The sequence below is a fragment of the Heptranchias perlo genome, chromosome 9, assembly GCF_035084215.1.
Source record: "Heptranchias perlo isolate sHepPer1 chromosome 9, sHepPer1.hap1, whole genome shotgun sequence".
NCBI classification, from domain to species: Eukaryota; Metazoa; Chordata; class Chondrichthyes; order Hexanchiformes; family Hexanchidae; genus Heptranchias; species Heptranchias perlo.
In genome coordinates this window covers 14118080-14138593 of record NC_090333.1, presented here as the reverse complement: position 1 = coordinate 14138593, position 20514 = coordinate 14118080, and positions in this window count along the sequence as shown.

Below are 20514 nucleotides of genomic sequence, written 5' to 3'. Positions count from 1 at the left end.
GCAGGTCTCCGTATCCTGCCATTCCACGTCACTCCGCAGCTGGGCAACTTCAAGGATTGGTTCAACTTTGACCCTTGTCAGACTGTTGGACCACTGCTGGAGTTGACCCAGCTGCACGTGACAAAAGTTTAATCTTACTGTGCACTACACAGGAAATTATTTCTATTAAAAATATAGGGAAAGAATAGAGGCAATGCTGGATGAAGAAAAAGTCACATTCGTCTCTCCCTATGTTTAATGAATTATCTCACCTCCTTTAGCTACACACAGTAATGCTCTTATTTTTGAACTTGTTTGGGTTTCTCATAATTCAAAATTGAACAAAATTTTATTACAGTTTTAAAGCTCCATTATATATAGCAGTAGTTTATCTTTTGTTAACAGAACTCTATCTTCAGTCCTGGACTGGGCAGTCTGCCTCAAACCAATCGTTTAATTCATACATTGTTAGATACTGATTGTTAAGGTAATGTCTCTAAATTACATACTCAAACTGACGTGAAACATTGACACTTTCTGGAGTAAAGGAGCAACAATAAATGGTAAAATTATATCAGTACATGCCCCGTTTCCTAGCCCAGATGAGAGCTGTTCCCAGTCTTTAGTCAATGCCCGAGAGCTGATTCTCTTACTGACTGTCCTTTTTTCTGCCTTACCTGTGTTTGGTACATTCCCAATGAGAAGATTAAGACCAGCAACTAAACGTGTGGGAAAATATAAAAGTTAAACTGGATCCCGGCCACTCTGTGCCGTAACATGTGGCCCACTAATGTACGGCAACATCTAGGAAATATTCAGCAGGATGGAGTCTTTATAACTCTGTGGAGTTAATAAATTATCTTCATAGTGTTAAAAGAAAATCACACTGCACAGTTCTCCATTCAATATTCACCTGTTAGCATATATGTCATATGTAGGCTACCAGCTCTGCTGCTTTTGGCTGGATGTTAACCACTGAGATTACAATCTTATGTCTCCCTTGTGCTAGTTAACCACAACTTTGCAGTTTCTGTAGTTGTCTATTACTGACAAACATGAGAAAGCAAGACACCATTATGGCAATGACACTATCCCAGCATTCATAGCAGTTGAAACAGCCCCTGTTTAAAACTATACATCTTGTAATTTTAATAGAGGGCTGTCATTGCCACAATGAATCCTGGGATAGCTCCACCTCCATAGCATTATCTTGCACGCTGTCATTCTCCACTGAAGAGAAAGCATCACAGATCCAGATAACAGCACTGACAACCACAGCTAGGTGGGATGTGAAGACAGAAATAGAAATGAGATAAAAGGGACAGGAAAAAAAAATCCAAATTTAAACCGTGGAGTTCCATTTTATATAATCAAAGTGAGTATTGACACCACTGTGTCAGTCAATGGGTTGCACCGTGTCAGCCAATAAATTGGCGGGATTTACGGCAAGACTCACAGCAAACAGTCTATTTTACAGCAAACAAAGTCTATTTACTCGCCAAAGAGAGTCTATTTAAACAGCGCACTACAGCAAGCAGTCTATTTACTCAGCAAACAGGCTATTTAAACAGAGTCTCTAGAACGACAGCAAACAGAACTCATGACTGAAACTACAGCAAAGTCTCCCGATAAAAGTAGGATTATTTCTCCAGTAAAATGCAGTGAGTGGAGGATAGTTACACAATACAAATTATGTGCGTAAAATCAATCCCAGTCATTTACAGCAGTGCGGTCTCCAGGCGTGACTGATGGGGGAGTTACCCAATCATCTCCATTCTGGCCAAGGCTTGTGATGCTGCCTTATATACCACCGGACATCGTGTATAATACCACCTCAGACACCCAGGTCTGATCTGTAGTCTCTGCCAAGTTTATATGTCTCGGCCAGGGCACCAATAGGTGAACTGGAGCTATTTATTTGACATCAAGATACTTCTCTTTGTTAAATGTATTTTTCGATATCCTCAACAACAGCGAAGAACAGCCCATGAGTAGCTGGATTATTGGATTGCAGAAAGAGCTGAAAGTGGAGATGGATGAAAAGTGTGCACTATTTGCTAATGCCATTTGTGGCCTCAGAAAGCACTTTTACATCGGCTGGATCTGTCCCAGGAGAGCATAGAAACATAGAAACATATAAAATAGGAGCATGAGTAGGCCATTCAGCCCTTCGGGCCTGCTGCACCATTCAAAATGATCATGGCTGATCGTCTAACTCAGTACCCTGTTCCTGCTTTTTCCTCATATCCCTTGATCCCTTTAGCATTAAGAAATATATCTATCTCCTTCTTGAATATATTTAATGATTTGGCCTCCACTGCCTTCTGTGGTAGAGAATTCCACAGGTTCACCACCCTCTGAGTGAAGAAATTTCTCCTCATCTCAGTTCTAAAATGGCATACCCCGTATCCTGAGACTGTGACCCCTGGTTCTGGACTCCCCAGCCATCGGGAACATCCTCCCTGCATCTAGTCTGTCTAGCCCTATTAGAATTTTATATGTTTCGATGAGATCACCTCTCACTCTTCTAAACTCTAGTGAATATAGGCCTAGTCGACCCAATCTCTCCTCATACGTCAGTCCTGCCATCCCAGGAATCAGTCTGGTAAACCTTTGTTGCACTCCCTCCATGACAAGGATATCCTTCCTCAGATAAGGAGACCAAAACTGCACACAATACTCCAGATGTGGTCTCACCAAGGCTATGTATAACTGCAGTAGGACATCCCTGCTCCTGTACTCAAATCCTCTTGCAATGAAGGCTGTGTTGAAGTGGAGACCTACGACCTCCAGGTATTGCTCCCCTGTCTTTTACTTTGCCTGGTGCTGCCAGTCCAATAAAGCCCTGCGGGAAGCCGGAAGCTTGATCTTCCTGCAGCTAAAAGGAAGTGAATCTGGCTCTGCAGGTTTATATTTAAGTAGAGGTCAAAATGGAACTCCACGATTTAAATTTGGATTTTTTTTCCTGTCCCTTTTATCTCATTTCTATTTCTGTCTTCACATCCCACCTAGCTGTGGTTGTCAGTGCTGTTATCTGGATCTGTGATGCTTTCTCTTCAGTGGAGAATGACAGAGTGCAAGATAATGCTATGGAGGTGGAGCTATCCCAGGATTCATATTGGCAACTCACAACACCTACGGAAATGTGGATCTCCAACACCAATAGGCCTCTTGAGTTCCCCACTTTATATTACACGTATGGAACACAAGATGAACCAGATCTGATGTGAGCTTCTTTGGTGATTGACAGCACTCACATATTAACAAAATGTCTGGAGATCAATTGTGTAGCTGGGGCCTGGATTGGGGATTAAACAGGCACTAACATTTCTTGCTGTATGTTAGCACTGAATTTCTACAATCAGATGATATCTGTTAACAAATCTAATTGTGGGCAATAAACTGGGCAGCACACCTACACAAAATGGATTCCGATCTAATGTAACCAGTATGAGGGGGTCTAAGTTATGAGGAAAAACTGGAGATATTTGGGCTTTCCAGCTTTGAAAAGAGGAATTTGAAGGGTGATCTTATAGAGGTAAATAAGATAGTAAATAGCATGGCAAAAGTTAACCTGGACTATCACTTTAAATTAAACTGTGGGAGTAGGACATTGGGATACAGTTTCAAACTAGTAAAACATACCTTTAAGATTAATGTCAGGAGGGTCTTCTTCAGGCAGGGAGCGCTCGACACTTGGAATAGATGTCCAGGTGGAGGGGTGTAGGCGAAAACCTTGGAATTATTTAAGAAACAACTAGTTGCAGCAATGGAGGGAAGTGTAGGATCTTTCTGGATAGAAGAATTAAGATGGGCCAAATGGTCTTTGTCATCCATAAGTATCTAATGATTTTGTGGTATTTAGGTTATATTGACCTCTTCATGTGGATAGAACTGTTCTCCGTCATCTCAATGTTCTTTTTCTGGTCTGGTTCTATTGCAAAGAATTCTTTACCCTATTTGCATCTTTTCATCAGACAACCTGCTTAGTCTTTATTCAACTCTGTCCGCCAATGCAGTTGTATTTTTCAAACTTTTTTTTTTGCATGAATGTTGTGCTCATTAAGGTGGGGGGACAGTGGCACGAAGAATGACAGATTGTTATTTTTGGGCGCTCAGTGCCATTAAGCACTCTCTCCAGGTCAGATCAGATAGCGCATGATTAGATGCAGAATAAAGCTCCCTCGACTCTGCTCAACAAGCCTCAATCCCAGCCTTGGAACAACACCCTGACTGCACCAATTTCACGTTTCTTCATTTCCCACACCAATTATATTATGGCCTGCCAGCATGAGATTACCAATTTAAGGCCAGTTTTGTATTGTGGGGCTATGCCCACTAGGAACTCAATTTAGACTGCCCATTTCCACAGAACCCTTACATCTGGCAGGCGAAGGAAGCTTAGAAGTCATAGAAGTTTACAACATGGAAACAGGCCCTTCGGCCCAACATGTCCATGTCGCCCAGTTTATACCACTAAGCTAGTCCCAATTGCCTGCACTTGGCCCATATCCCTCTATACCCATCTTGCCCATGTAACTGTCCAAATGCTTTTTAAAAGACAAAATTGTACCCGCCTCTACTACTGCCTCTGGCAGCTCGTTCCAGACACTCACCACCCTTTCAGTGAAAAAATTGCCCCTCTGGACCCTTTTGTATCTCTCCCCTCTCACCTTAAATCTATGTCCCCTCGTTATAGACTCCCCTACCTTTGGGAAAAGATTTTGACTATCTACCTTATCTCTGCCCCTCATTATTTTATAGACTTCTATAAGATCACCCCTAAACCTCCTACTCTCCAGGGAAAAAAGTCCCAGTCTATCTAACCTCTCCCTATAAGTCAAACCATCAAGTCCCGGTAGCATCCTAGTAAATCTTTTCTGCACTCTTTCTAGTTTAATAATATCCTTTCTATAATAGGGTGACCAGAACTGTACACAGTATTCCAAGTGTGGCCTTAATAATGTCTTGTACAACTTCAACAAGACATCCCAATTCCTGTATTCAATGTTCTGACCAATGAAACCAAGCAAGCTGAATGCCTTCTTCACCACCCTATCCACCTGTGACTCCACTTTCAAGGAGCTATGAACCTGTACTCCTAGATCTCTTTGTTCTATAACTCTCCCCAACGCCCTACCATTAACGGAGTAGGTCCTGGCCCGATTCGATCTCCCAAAATGCATCACCTCACATTTATCTAAATTAAACTCCATCTGCCATTCATCGGCCCACTGGCCCAATTTATCAAGATCCCGTTGCAATCCTAGATAACCTTCTTCACTGTCCACAATGCCACCAATCTTGGTGTCATCTGCAAACTTACTAACCATGCCTCCTAAATTCTCATCCAAATCATTAATATAAATAACAAATAACAGCGGACCCAGCACCGATCCCTGAGGCACACCGCTGGTCACAGGCCTCCAATTTGAAAAACAACCCTCTACACCCACCCTCTGTCTTCTGTCGTCAAGCCAATGTTGTATCCAATTGGCTACCTCACCTTGGATCCCGTGAGATTTAACCTTATGTAACAACCTACCATGCGGTACCTTGTCAAAGGCTTTGCTGAAGTCCATGTAGACCACGTCTACTGCACAGCCCTCATCTATCTTCTTGGTTACCCCTTCAAAAAACTCAATCAAATTCGTGAGACATGATTTTCCTCTCACAAAACCATGCTGACTGTTCCTAATCAGTCCCTGCCTCTCCAAATGCCCGTAGATCCTGTCCCTCAGAATACCCTCTAACAACTTACCCACTACAGATGTCAGGCTCACCGGTCTGTAGTTCCCAGGCTTTTCCCTGCCGCCCTTCTTAAACAAAGGCACAACATTTGCTACCCTCCAATCGTCAGGCACCTCACCTGTAGCTGTCGATGATTCAAATATCTCTGCTAGGGGACCCGCAATTTCCTCCCTAACCTCCCATAACGTCCTGGGATACATTTCATCAGGTCCCGGAGATTTATCTACCTTGATGCGCGTTAAGACTTCCAGCACCTCCCTCTCTGTAATATGTACACTCCTCAAGACATCACTATTTATTTCCCCAAGTTCCCTAACATCCATGCCTTTCTCTACCTAATTAGTCTGGGCTGAGTTGAGTTTCGGTTCCAGAGGTGAAACGCAAATGACTAAACCACTGTACTGCACAATGCCCTTCAATGCAGCTGTTTAGCCTTTGATCTGATATATTGGGTCCACTTGCTCCCTAAACATTGGCTTATTGGAACTAATGGGCACTTCATATCAAAGCTCTGAATGCACTTCAAATGTTTCGGATCATACTTCAACTTTCTGTGTGCGCTACACTATAGAAAGCTTTCATAAATCAACCATGTTCACTTACAGGGCTTCCTGTTATTCTTAAATAAAAAAATAGAATGCTGAAGATGCAAAGCAGGTTAATCTGCATCTGAAAGAGGAAGATAGGCTAACATTTTAGGTGTGACCCTTCATCAGAACTGGCCAACGTATATAAACATGACATTTCACATTTGCTCACTAGATGCAATTTAGATGGATTGGCCTGGTCTGATGAAAGATCAAAATTGAAACATTAATCCTATCTTTATCCTTTAGATGCAGTTCCAGCATTTTTTGCTTATATTTCAGACTTCCAGCATTTAGTGTTCTTTTTACTTCATGGCCTCATTGCATCAAATAAAGCCTTCAGGGCACTTCCTTATTGGCAACATCAAGAACATAGGAGCAGGAGTAGGCCATTCAGATTCTCGAGCCTGTTCCGCCATTCAATGAGATCACGGCTGATCTGTATCCTAACTCCATCCATCCGTCTTGGTTATATATCCCTTAATACCCTTGGCTAGCAAAAATCTATCAATCTCAGATTTAAAATTATTAATTGAGCTAGCATCTACTGCTTTTTGTGGAAGAGAGTTCCACATTTCTACCACCCGTTGCATAAATGTTTCCTAATTTCTCTCCTGAATGGCTTGGCTCTGATTTTAAGGTTATGTCCCCTTGTCCTAGACTCCCCCACCAGCGGAAAAAGTTTCTCTCTAACTACCCTATAAATTTCTTTCAAAATCCTAAAATCCTCAATCAAATCACCCCTTAACCCTCTACATTCCAGGGAATACAAGCCTAGATAATGTAATCTCCCCTCATAATTTAACCCTTGGAGCCCTGGTGAATCTGCGCTGCACTCCTTCCAAGGCCAATATATCCTTTCTAAGTAGGGGGGGGAACCTAACACGGAGAGAAATCCATCATGGTGGATCTCCGTGGAGGAGGAGGGGAGAGGGTTAAAGATTTGATATTAAAAAAACGATTGGTTTAATATTTAATTTTTTTTCTTATTCCCTGTGCAAAAGGATTTTCTTTGTCTAAAACACAATAAAGGTATTAAATAAACATTTGTGCATAAACAAAAGCAGGATCAAATCAACCAAAGTCCCATTCCTTTGAGCAAGTTCCTCCCCTTTTTAACCTGCCTGAGGCTGAAAGGCTATGGGAAACAGGCGAGTTGGTGCGCCTGGTTACTCCACTAATGCCAGCTGTACTGGGCCGTACGGAGTACTCCCAGCTCAGTCACCTGCCCCTCGGCATCCAAGACTGGCCCTGATGTTGATTTATAGGCTCTCCAGTGGAGCTGTGCACTGACCGGTCTCATCATTGAGATTAGTGGAGTGTCGCGCTTGGAATGATGAGATCCAGAATGGATTGGGGGAGGGGGGTGGGGGCAGGAAAGGCAAAATGAAAAATCTGTTACTAGGTAGGAGAGTTTTGGATATTATTTTTTCTATATTATCTAGATTGCCAGAATACTTGCTCTTAAAATGACTTCCAATATACAGTACTCATAGGGTTGCCAACCCTTCAAGATTGCCCTGGAGTCTCCAGGAATTAAAGATTAATCTCCTGAACACTGCTCCAAGCAACCCAGGTGAAAAAAATCATAGGGGCATTAAAAAAATGTGTTTTTTCTTCCATTTTCTTTGAGCACTATTGTTTATTAGTTATAAAAATATTGGACATGAGCAAAAAAAAAAGCTGTTTGACTGGGCAGGGCAGTTGGAAACAGGAGGTCACGTGATGAAACCTCCAGGAATACGTCCAGCCAGAGTTGGCAACCCTAAGTACTCACCTTCTTCACTAATAAGAAATGAACGGCTGCAGGCCTACAAAGCAGCCAAGAACAGCTTCAGGAAAATCTTTGTACCGCCATGATGACGGGACAGTTCAGGCCAAGAAAGAATCAGGCAGGAAATCAACCTGGACACAGATCAAGTACACTGCTCCTCACTAGTGCCCTGGTGGCTGCAGGGGAATGGAATCACACTGTTATCCCTGCACCTGGTATGATGGACCACTGTGAAAGGGACTTAAATATCAAACACTTCTGCAGCACAAGTGTAATAGTTTGAAACAAAAGAAGCATTCAATAAACTTTGAGGTGGTTCCTTTGATGATTGAGTTCCTCTCCAGCGACTGAGATCCTGCTAAAGGAAACAGGTGCTCTTAATTATAACACTCTGGAGCCGCTTTCTTACTGAGGAAGAAATGCCTAAGTAGTGGGGGGGGGGGAAGGGGATATTATGGGCATATTTCAAGAAGTATGGCAGCATAATGTACTTTCTTTTCACACCATGATTGTTCAAGGAAGAGGAAAGTGCTGAGAGCTGAAATCCCCATTGTAATCGGAGTATATATAAAGTTGTTGCACTCATTACTTCATTTCTGTCTGCGATCCAATCTCTCCCCTTATAATGTGTGTCATTCGGAAAAATCTTTGGCAGGTACAAAGTGACTTACTAAAGGTAGGGTTGATACTTAGAAATGTGCTTCTATTTTCAGTAACAGAGTACTTTGTCCCCCCTCCCTTGGAGCCAAGCAAATCGTGAAACTGTAGGAGAAAACAGACTGAAAGGAAAGACCCTTTCAACTCTTCAGAAAATAAACACTTCAAGATATGTTTGATGCTCACTTTTATTATCATAACAGCTCCTATTTTATTAAAGTTTGGTTATTCCTCGCTGCACTGAAATCAAGACTCGTTACACAGTACCACGCAGTCTCCGACTCATTCATTCTTTCCCAGGAGCTCATAACTGTGGAACTCCTCACCTCCTGCTGCCTTTCCTTCCTCCTACAACCAATGGGCTTTAACGCTCAAGGGTTCCATCACCCAACCACTACTTCCTGATTTACCTCATCTTCTCTGTACCTCTCTTCAACCTCGGTCATGACCTGGACTATGGGCTGTGGCCCTTGACCTTGGTTTCTGAATTTTAGAAAAATACTGAAACCAAAATTGTATTTTTTTTTGTATATAAAGAGGAAACTAATTTATCCCCAGCAGCCTACTTAATCACCAAAGGTCCACTGCTTTATACAGCAGCATTGAGGGCAGTCTAGATTACCAGGTATAATCCTGATAAATGACCCTCCACCCTAAAAGAAAATTCCACTCAAAAATCTCAAATATCCATGACTTTCTTATAAGACAACGATCAACATTACAAAGAGGCAAATGATTCAATCTCATCCAGTTTCCCATTGGGCGGGTTAGGTTAAAATTACACCCGAAGTTTCTACTCGCCAAAATTCTCACCTTTGTATTGAATGGTGTTTACAAGTATATTTCTCTGTGCTCTTTCTCATTTCAACCACTACCTTTCTATCTGCGGTTGTTCCTTTAGAGCTATGATATTTAAATGGGAAGCTTTCCTTTCCAATTTCAGTGCTGCATCCATCTCCTTGCAACTACCAGTCTAGGCTCGCTCTCCCTGAATCTACCCGGTCCAGCCTCCCTCTCGCCGCATCCACACGGTCCAGCCTCCCTCTCGCCGCATCCACCCGGTCCAGCCTCCCTCTCGCCGCATCCACCCGGTGCAGGAACCCTCTCGCCGCATCCACCCGGTCCAGCCTCCCTCTCGCCGCATCCACCCGGTCGAGGAACCCTCTCGCCGTATCCACCCGGTCCAGCCTCCCTCTCGCCGCATCCACCCGGTCCAGCCTCCCTCTCGCCGCATCCACCCGGTCGAGGAACCCTCTCGCCGTATCCACCCGGTCCAGCCTCCCTCTCGCCGCATCCACCCGGTCCAGCCTCCCTCTCGCCGCATCCACCCGGTCGAGGAACCCTCTCGCCGTATCCACCCAGTCCAGCCTCCCTCTCGCCGCATCCACCCAGTCCAGCCTCCCTCTTGCCGCATCCACCCAGTCCAGACTCCCTCTCCCTCCACCTGCAGTTGTGTTCAAATGAGTTACTGTGTAATGCCCTTTTAAGACGTCAATGTGCCGGAGGTTTCAGTTGGATGGTGCAGCTTGAAAATATGTGCTGAAGGAGTATGGATATGTCTGACCCGCAATGGAAGAGCTACAAGGGTGACTCAAGGCTTGGCATGGGCTTGCAGTACGTGTGTAGCAGGTCGCCAGGCAAAACTTCATAGCGCACATACTTGGGCCATCTATCTCGTAAATGGGCAATCTTAACGTGGCAGCTTTTTTAAGGTCTGCTACCTTTTGCTTTCCCATGGATACTGCCTGTCTGCTACCTCCTGCCAGATGTGCACTACTGTCCTCTGAGGAGGGTGCCTTGATGTGTTGAATAGGCAACTGCACTTCATCAGCAATAAAACAGGGAGTTTGTGAGCTGCCCCATACTATCACTTGCCCACAGACCCCGTTTCGCGCCTTCACCTGGAATTTGCAATACACTGGTATTTGCCAATCATTTCTTCTGTGCTACACAACCTTTGGAAAGGCCACTGGAAGAGGAGATGTGGGAGGTCCTGGGACATATTGAAGGCAAGGGCTGATGAGTAAAGGACTGAGGACTACCTCATCCTTGTGTTCAAATCCCTCCATGGCCTGGCCCCTCCCTATCTCTGTAACCTCCTCCAGCCCTACGACCCTCCGAGATCTCTGCACTCCTCCAATTCTGGCCTCTTGTGCGTCCCCGATTTCCTTTGCTCCACCATTGGCGGCCGTGCCTTCAGCTGCCTAGGCCCTAAGCTCTGGCATTCCTTCCCTGCCCCTCGCCGGCTCTTTACCTCTTTAGGAATGAGTGACACTAATTAGGCTAAAACTCTGTTTCTCTCTCCACAGTTGCTGCCTAACCTACAGATTATTTCCAGCATTTTCTGTTTTTATTTCAGATTTCCAGCATCCGCAGTATTTTGCTCTTGTATATATGACTAATTGTCTTTGCTCCTCCTCGCCTGAAGGTGTTTTGTCTCCTTGCTGAGGTATGATTCCATGGACATCTGGTACCCTACAATACCTCACTCAAGTGACCATTCTTCACCTGGAGCCGTGGCAGGTTGTACAACTATAAGGAGAGTCACAGCTGAGCCTGATCTTATCCTAACCCAATGTCCAAATATACACACTTCCAGCAAGAATCATCCCTCCTCAAAGAGAATGGCAGTAAGATCAGACAGCTGAACCTTTATTGAATACTTGATAGCCGCCAGTTAGGAGAAAAAAAAATAACAAAAATTGGGGTGGGACAGGGAAGAACTCAGTTTTATAGAGAAGCCCTGGGCTTTGGAAAAGTCTAAAAAGATTATAAACCTACAGGCAATTGGTGTGAACGTGTGCATGTGTCTATGTTTGTGTGACGATATATGCGTATACCACTAGATTCCAATTATCCAGGAGGCTTGTAGTTTGGCTATTCACGCAAGGGGTAGGTTTATCTTGTCCAGAAAGAGTTAATGTAGCTGTGACTTAGAGCAGTGATGGCTTCGTTTGTGTAAATGTAATCAGTTTAATCTTATTAATCAGCCCTGTCACTTCTGTGTTCACAAGGTGACCTGTGAACTAGATTCTGCATTTGTTTACTGAACTTTGAGATTTATTTATTATTCTGAATAGAATAAGAACAAACAAAAAGGATCTCTCTTTACAGAGGACAGGATGCGAGTCGGCATTTAGAAAGGATGGACTTAGTCCGCATGTATTGGCTACGAGACAGTAACTTGAGGCCTATTAATTGGGAAATTAAATCATTCTCTGCAGAACACCCATCGGCATCCATTTAAAAATTGTACATTGAGAAACAATTGATGCCTGAGTGAGATTCTCCGACAAGAGAATGTTTGTATGGACCACATCCCATTAACTGGCATCAAGCACATTAGGGATTGTCAGTGTAAGACAATTACTAGAAGACAAGATAATGACCGTAGGAATCTGCAAACACTACTGAGACCATCCAATAGGACATTGTGACTGTCGTTAATCCACAAGCTTTTTGTTCTGGTATTTGGAGGTTGAATCGGACCCCAAAACTTCTAGACAAGAGCTCAGTCTTACCACTTAGTTGCAATGAATAACAAGTGCCCAATCGGTCCCAGCTTCAAGTAAACCTATTTATGGGATGGGATTCATGCAGGAACTAATTTATAGGTCATGCAGTCGAAACAGTTGCAGAATTTAGAGCTATATCTCTTCCATTCCAGCCTCCATCACCTGTGTTCGGTCTGAGGTACACGCACACGACCTACTATACAAGCATAGCATAAACGTATCACAGATGAAGAATGGCTCGTGTATACTCATTAACAACCTCTAATCTACTGCTAAGTCCTGAGCAAAAACCAGGCAGGAAGAAACTCCCAGTATAAAAATAACAGGGGTGAATTTCCTCGCCATTTCCAGGGTACTTATGGTACTGGAATAGCGTAAGATTTGTTGTGGCCAGGAAATTCTGGTGGAGGCTTTTTCCTGCAAATTTCCACCTTTAAATGGCTTCCCCAAATTGTCTGGTGCTTCTAGAGCTCTCCCACTATCTGCCCACTGAGTTTTCACGTAGCAATATGAGAGCCGGTGGCAAAGCAGCTCTGGGTTTCCTGGGTTTGGACTGCTGCTGCACTCGAGGGCAAGTTATACTGAGATCTGTGAGGGGCAACAGCTTTTAGGATCAGCTGATCAAGGCATAAGTGAGGAGTTCATGACACAGAAGTCTGAAGATCTTTGAAGGCCTAAAGCACCGGCTACAGAAGACCTACATGTTCCTGGACTCCCAGGAAGCACTATTTGTTAGGGAGGGGAAAATCAGCTAGAGGGTAAAACGTCAGATAGTCAGGTGGTAAAGGATAGAATACTAGAGCCTGGTCTTCAGTTGCTTCCATGCTTTTATTCACAGATCACCCTTACACATCATGGACCCCCTACATAAGCTCCCTCCTATAAATGGATACAAGAGAGTCCCCAATTGATACCCAGCACCTGAATACAATTAACACTAATTGATATAAACCACGTGGATACAATTAACATAGGGTTCCCACTACCTGATTGCTATCCAGGGATCTCTGCTAGAAGAGCAGGTGAAACATAATCGGGCTTGGCGGTGATGTTATCTGTAGTAAATAGACTGCTGATGCTCACTGACTAGGTTCACACATGAATGATGATCACTTGGGTGAGATGTCAGAGGCCAACCAGCCCTCTTGGAACAGCAAAGAGTCAATGCCTTCGGGAAAGGGGGATGGAGGGTAAGGATAAGGCATGGGGAGGGAAGAAAATTGGAGTCAACGAAGGAAGAAAAAGAAAAGAAGCATTTATATAAAGCGCCTTTCATGATCTCAGGACATCCCAAAGCACTTTACAGCTAATTAAGTACTTTTGAAGTGTCATCACTGTTGTAAGGTAGGAAACGCAGCAGCTAATCTGCACACAGCAAGGTCCAACAAATAGCAATGTGATAATGACCAGATAATTTGTTTTAGTGATGATGGTTGAGGGATAAATATTGGTTAGGACACAGGGGAGAACTCCCCTGCTCTTCTTCGAAATAGTGCCATTACATCCACCTGAGAGGGCGGACGGAGCCTCGGTTTAATGTCTCATTTGAAAGATGGCACCTCCAACAGTACAGCACTCCCTTAGTACAGCACTGGAGCATCAGCTTAGATTTTGTGCTCAAGTCTCTGGAGTGGAACTTGAACCCACGACCTTCTGACTCAGAGGCGAGCCACTGCTGACGCTAAAAAAATGATTTCTGAGGTTTCTTACTCATATCCTCTGCCACTGTTGGGGAGAGCTTTGACAGTGGTGAGGTGGGCTGCTACACAGGCACATGTTACACCAAAAAGGAAGGTATATGGGCTTCCCAGGTGATCTCACCTTACTGATAGTGTGTTTTGTGTCACCTGGTCATGGATGCGGCCAACTCCAAGATGAAATGGCCCAGTGGCCAATGCCTCTGATGGTGAAATAAAACAAAGTATGGAATGAAAACTAAAGGAACCCACAAATAACGCTTTAAATAAAGGAGCCAATGTGACTCAGAGAAATCTACGCACATCGAATGGATTCTAATTTAATTTGGACTATTTTAATTTGGACCAATATTCTTTGTTTCACTGCCATAAGTTTACAATTAGTGGTGAGTAAACATCTTATAAACATAGGGTAAGCAATTTGGAAGTCGGGTGAATTACGATACCGTTCCTTCACCTTAGGATTTACGGTTTGAATCTGGACAGATGAGATGAAACAATTTCTCTCTTTCTCTCTCTCGAAGAGCTGAGATAGGTTACGGTGAAATAGGTTTGGGCAGTTTCATGCCAGTCCATAGCTTCAGCGCTAATTAGGCAAAAACCTTCACAGAGGCTAAGAGAAAATAGCATAGAAAAGAAAATGTCTGCCTTCTGCTTGCGCACAGTAATCACATACACCCATTTACAACACGTTATTTTTAGTGCAGTGATTCTCCACGTCTTCCATTTGGCTTTTAGTTCTTTACATCTTTGCGATTTTCTACAGAAGAAATGTGCATGGCAATGCCCTAAAATTCCTGGGGCCCCAAGAGAGGGAAAGGGCGATTTCCACCCTGGGGATATGTGGCACCCAGACGCTCCGATATCTGTCGGATAATCGGGATGGGCTCTGTTGACGTGCCCTTGGAGATGTGGTATCCCTGCCCTGGTCGTGCAAATGACCCAGTGCTCCCAACTATGGGGTAGAATCTACAGCTTCACCTGCAGCCGGATGGAAGTTCTGCCCCACTGCATGTACAATGGTGAAGTGATCCCCGTCCAATGTGAGAGCCCGAGTAAATAAAACTGGGAAAACAATCAGTAAAGTGTTAAGATGAAGTGCCATTGAAACACAACAGCAAAACACATTGTAATAAGAGATTCTGTAGAAGGGGGTCAAAGGGCCTTTGGTGTCAATTAGTTCCCACCTGGAGATTATTTTCATTGTTCACTTCAGTGAGTTACAAGGGTACTGTGGCACTGGATTTATAAATACAGGATGAAGTGGGAGATTACTGGATTTCCTCAGAAATATTAAATGTTCTGTAATTAAAATTGGAAATTACTTCTCCCAAGCTCAACGTTGAAGACAGTCAGTTCTGTATAACCTTGCTGTGACCCAGATATTCTGACGCAAGTCAAATTATTTCAGCGGGCGACTTCAAGTAGTTAGGAATTGAGCCAAAAATAAAATAGAAATTAAAAGTCATGAAGAGTGTGACTAACCCAAAAGACTCACATTAGACGCCCAAAATTGTAAGACTTCACAAGTTTGGGCATGATCCCTAGTTACTGTGCATTGCAACTTGTGGCGGGTCGGTGGCGGGGGGGTGGGGGTGGTGGTGGTGGTGGTGGGAAAGGCCTAACAAAGGGAGGTTGTGCTGCTGGCTAGGGTCGGCCTCCTTGTGAATGAGGAGTTATGTCAAGCAGGTCAAAACCTGTGTTAGTTAGGTGAGCTCCGTTCCTGGAGCTCACTATGCCTATGTAAAATGGGCGAATTAGTCACCCACTGGCCAGGTCTGGTGTAGTAGTTACCTTTCCATTCGGTAAGGACGTTGAAAAGTTGTGTTTGTCTTGGTGGAAGCAGAGTTACTTAGTGATTTTCTCCCCCCTAGTCCAGGGGAAGCTGAGGCCAAATGATAGCATGACTTCTAGCTACCCTGGCTACGGTCAGCACAATCAGGCATCAAACCCGGGATCGCCCGGTCGATATGACTCAGTTACACAATGGCAGCACTAACTGACCCAGTGTCAGTACATCACTCTTGAGCGCTATTCAAAATGCTTTATTCATGAACTTAAAAGTAAAAAAATACAATTTTTAAAAATCAGCTGCTGAAGTAAACGGAGAATTTATCAGATGGGATTTGCTGGCTTTAGTTAACTGGTGAATGTAAATCTCTTAATTATAAATACTGCAGAGCCTTTTAAGATTGAATCTTATCTGGCAGTGGAGGGAAAAAAACGTTATCTTAAGTAGATTGATATCTATAATCAAATAACAGCTAATGCAGAACAGGGGGAATTTTCCAACTTTGCACTTCTGGCAAGGATCCTTCCGCGTATCAGAAATTCAGGCACAGATGGTAGATGTGACACTAAAAAACAGATCTGCCTTGTTTTAATTCCATATAGATTCTGTTAATTCAGCTACTGGTCATAACCGCGTGGAAATTCCACCACCACCCAACCCTGCCACGGCAACCTCTGCAAGACATGCCAGATCATCGACACAGATACCACCATCACACGAGAGGACACCACCCACCAGGTACATGGTTCATACTCCTGTGACTCGGCCAACGTTGTCTACCTCATACGTTGCAGGAAAGGATGCCCTGTTACATCGGCGAGACCATGCAGACACTGCGACAACGGATGAACGGACACCGCACAACAATCGCCAGACAGGAGAGTTCCCTCCCAGTCGGGGAACACTTCAGCAGTCAAGGACATTCAGCCTCCGATCTTCGGGTAAGCGTTCTCCAAGGCGGCCTTCGAGACACACGATAACGCAAAATCGTCGAGCAGAAATTGAAAGCCAAGTTCCGCACCCATGAGGACGGCCTCAACCGGGATCTTGGGTTCATGTCACGCTACACGTTACCCCACCAGCGAAAAAAAGTTATCTGTTTTTAATACAACTGGACATTCTCTCTCTCTCTCTGCCTTTCGGGTCTCTTTCTCTCTCTGTCTTTGTGATCTGACCCATTGTGTATTCAGTATACTGGGATGTAACGTTTTCCGTGGCTAACCTGTCTGAACACCAATGACACCTTTGATTGCTGTGATCGTTTCCCAGCCGAGGTGTGATAGGGGGCAGTTGGAAAGATTATCTGTAATCACCAGGCATTGTTCTCTGACTATATATGCTATGCGTTTTTAGAACCCTTCACTCACCTGACGAAGGAGGAAAGCTCCGAAAGCTTGTGAGTTAAAATAAAACTGTTGGACTATAACCTGGTGTTATGCAAGTCCTTACATTTGTCCACCCCAGTCTATCACCGACATCATCACATAAACAGGGTTACCACTGATCTTCCGCCAAAGTTAAGGCAATTCCCACAGGAAATTCCCAATGGAGGTGTTGAAAAGAACGAGTTACACTAGTTACAGTGAGAATCTTGTCTGACGACTAATACAAATGTTGCAAGTTTTACTGATTGTCTGCAAAGTTTGAGGGAGGAGCCAAGCTGCTTTTGAACAAACACAGACTCTGAAGTGTAGTCACTGTCATTAGGCAAATATAGTAGCCAATTTGTGCACAGCGAGGTCCCATAGACAACAATAAGATAGATAACCAGTTAATTTGTTTTTGGTATTCCCTAAGGGATAAATATTCGCCAGGACACCGGGAAAACACTCCTGCTCTTCTTCGAATAGTGCCATGGGATCTTTTACATCTACCTGACAAGGCTGACGGGGCCGCTGTTTAACGTTTCATTAGAAAGACGGTATCTCTGACAGTGTTGCACTGGAGTGTCAGTCTAGATTATGTGTTGTACTCATGGAGCGGGGCTTGAACTCAGAGATGAGAGTGCTACCACTGAGCCACGGCTGACACTAAGCTCAGCTATGAAGTTGGATATTTGGAATGAGATCTGTTCAAGGAAGTAGTCTCACACCACTTCTACTTCACGACAGTTGTACAGTAACTGCACTTCTTAGAATCACAGAATGATATAGCACAGAAGGAAGCCATTCGGCCCATCGCGCCTATGCCGGCTCTTTGAAAGAGCTATCCAATTAGTCCCATTCCCCTACCCTTTCCCCATAGCCCTGCAAAGTTTTCCCCTTCAAGCTCCAATGCTTTTTAGCTTTCCCATTTACTTTATTAACATTTTTACTTTGTTTTGCTCCAATCGGTAGGGGTGTTCTCTGACACCTACTGCAACCACCCCCACATCTAATTTAAACACTCCCCCCACCGTTCTGTCTATCCTGCCTGCTCACACCTCCAACCCGACTTTTGTTCGGGTGGAGCCCATCCGGTCTGTATCGGCTCCCTCCATTTCAAAAGGTGTCCCACTGTTTGAGGAACCAACGCCCTGATTCCCTACACCAAAACCTTAGCCACGTGTTGGTGCCGAATTATCTCTTCACATGGCATGGGTAGTATTTCCGAAAATACTACACCCGAGGTCCTTCCTTTATGCTTCCTTCCTAATGCCCTAAATTTAGTATAAAGGACCTCTGGGCGAGGGAGGGGTCAGGTGAGGGGAAATTTAGAAATCTAAAGAGAAAAGTCAAGGCAATAGAGCAGTGTAGCAATTTGGATAAAGATAAGCAGAGTGTGACAGGAAGGGACAGAGAGTTTAACGGTAATAGTGCACCAGCGAATAAGGTCAAAGCAGGGAAAATTGGTAAAACGTTAAAACTAATGGCTCTTTATCTGAATGCACGAAGCATTCGTAACAAGATAGACGAATTAGTGGCACAAATAGAGATAAATCAGTTTGATCTAATAGCCATGACAGAGACCTGGTTGCAAGGTGACCAAGGTTGGGAACTAAATATTCCAGGGTGCTTGATATTTTGAAAAGACAGGCAGAATGGAAAAGGAGGGGGGTATCCCTGATAATAAAGGATGACATAAGGACAGTGGTAAGAAAGGGTCTTGGCGCGGAAGATCAGGAAGTACAATCAGTATGGGTGGAAATAAGAAATAACAAGGGGCTGAAAACACTGGTGGGAGTAGTTTATAGGCCCCCTAACAGTACCTGTACCATTGGACAGGGTAGTAATCAAGAAATAATAAGAGCTTGTAATAAAGGTAATGCAATAATCATGGGGGACTTTAATCTGCATATAGATTGGACAAATCAAATTGACAAAGGTAGCCTGGAGGACAAGTTCATGGAATGCATTCAAGGCAGTTTCCTAGAACAATACATCATGGAACCAACCAGGGAACAGACTATTTTAGACCTTGTATTGTGTGATGAGATAGGGTTAATTAGTAAAGGATCCTCGGGGGAAGAGTGATCATATGATGATAGAATTTCACATTAATTTCGAGATTGACACAATTAAGCCTGAAACTAGAGTCTTAAACTTAAATAAAGCCAATTACAAAGGTATGAGAGACGAGTTGGCTAAGGTAGATTGGGAAATTTGATTAAAGGTATGACGGTAGATAAGCAATGGCAAACATTTAAAGAAATATTTGATAATTCTCAATGAATATACATTCCATTGAGATATAAAAGCTCTACAGGAAAAGTGATCCATCCATGACTAACTAAAGAAATCAATGTTATTAGCTCACGAGAAGAGGCTTATAATGTTGCAAAGGAGGGTAGTAAGCCTGAGGTTTGGGAGAGTTTCAGAAGTCAGCAAAGGATGATCAAAAAATTGACAAAAAGGAAGAAAATAGAATGAGAGTAAACTAGCAAGAAATATAAAAATGGATTGTAAGAGCTTCTACAAGTATATAAAAAGGAAAAGAGTAGCAAAAGTAAACATTGGTCCCTTAGAAGCTGAGACAGGAGAAATTATAATGGGGAATAAGGAAACGGCAGAGACGTTAAAAAAATATTTTTTATCTGTCTTCACAGTAGAAGACACCAAAAGCATACCAGAAATAATGGGAAACCAAGGGCTAATGAGAGTGAGGAATTTAAAGTAATTAATATCAGTAGAGAAAAAATACTAGAGAAATTAATGGGACTAAAAGCCGATAAATCCCCTGGACCTGATGGCCTACATCCTAGGGTTCTAAAAGAGGTGGCTGCAGATAGTGGATGCATTGGTTATGATCTTCCAAAATTCCCTAGATTCTAGAACGATCCCAGCGGATTGGAAAGTAGCAAATGTAACACCGCTATTAAAGAAAGGACGGAGAGAGAAAACAGGGAACTACAGGTCAGTTAGCCTGACATTGGGAACTTGCTGGAATCCATTATTGATGAAGTGGTAACAGAGCACTTAGAAAGTCATAATATGATTAGGCAGGGTAAACAATGGTTTTATGAAAGGGAAATCGTGTTTTACAAATTTATTAGAGTTTTTTGAGGATGTAACTAGTAGGGTAGATGAAGGGGAACCAGTGAATGTAGTGTATTTGAATTTTCAAAAGGCATTCGATAAGGTGCCACATAAAAGGTTGTTACGCAAGATAAGGGCTCATGGGGATGGGGGTAATATATTAGCATGGATAGAGAATTGGTTAACGGACAGAAAACAGAGAGTAGAGATAAGCAGGTCATTTTCAGGTTGGCAGACTGTAACTAATGGGGTGCCACAAGGATTAGTGCTTGGGCCTCAGCTATTTACAATCTATATTAATGACTTAG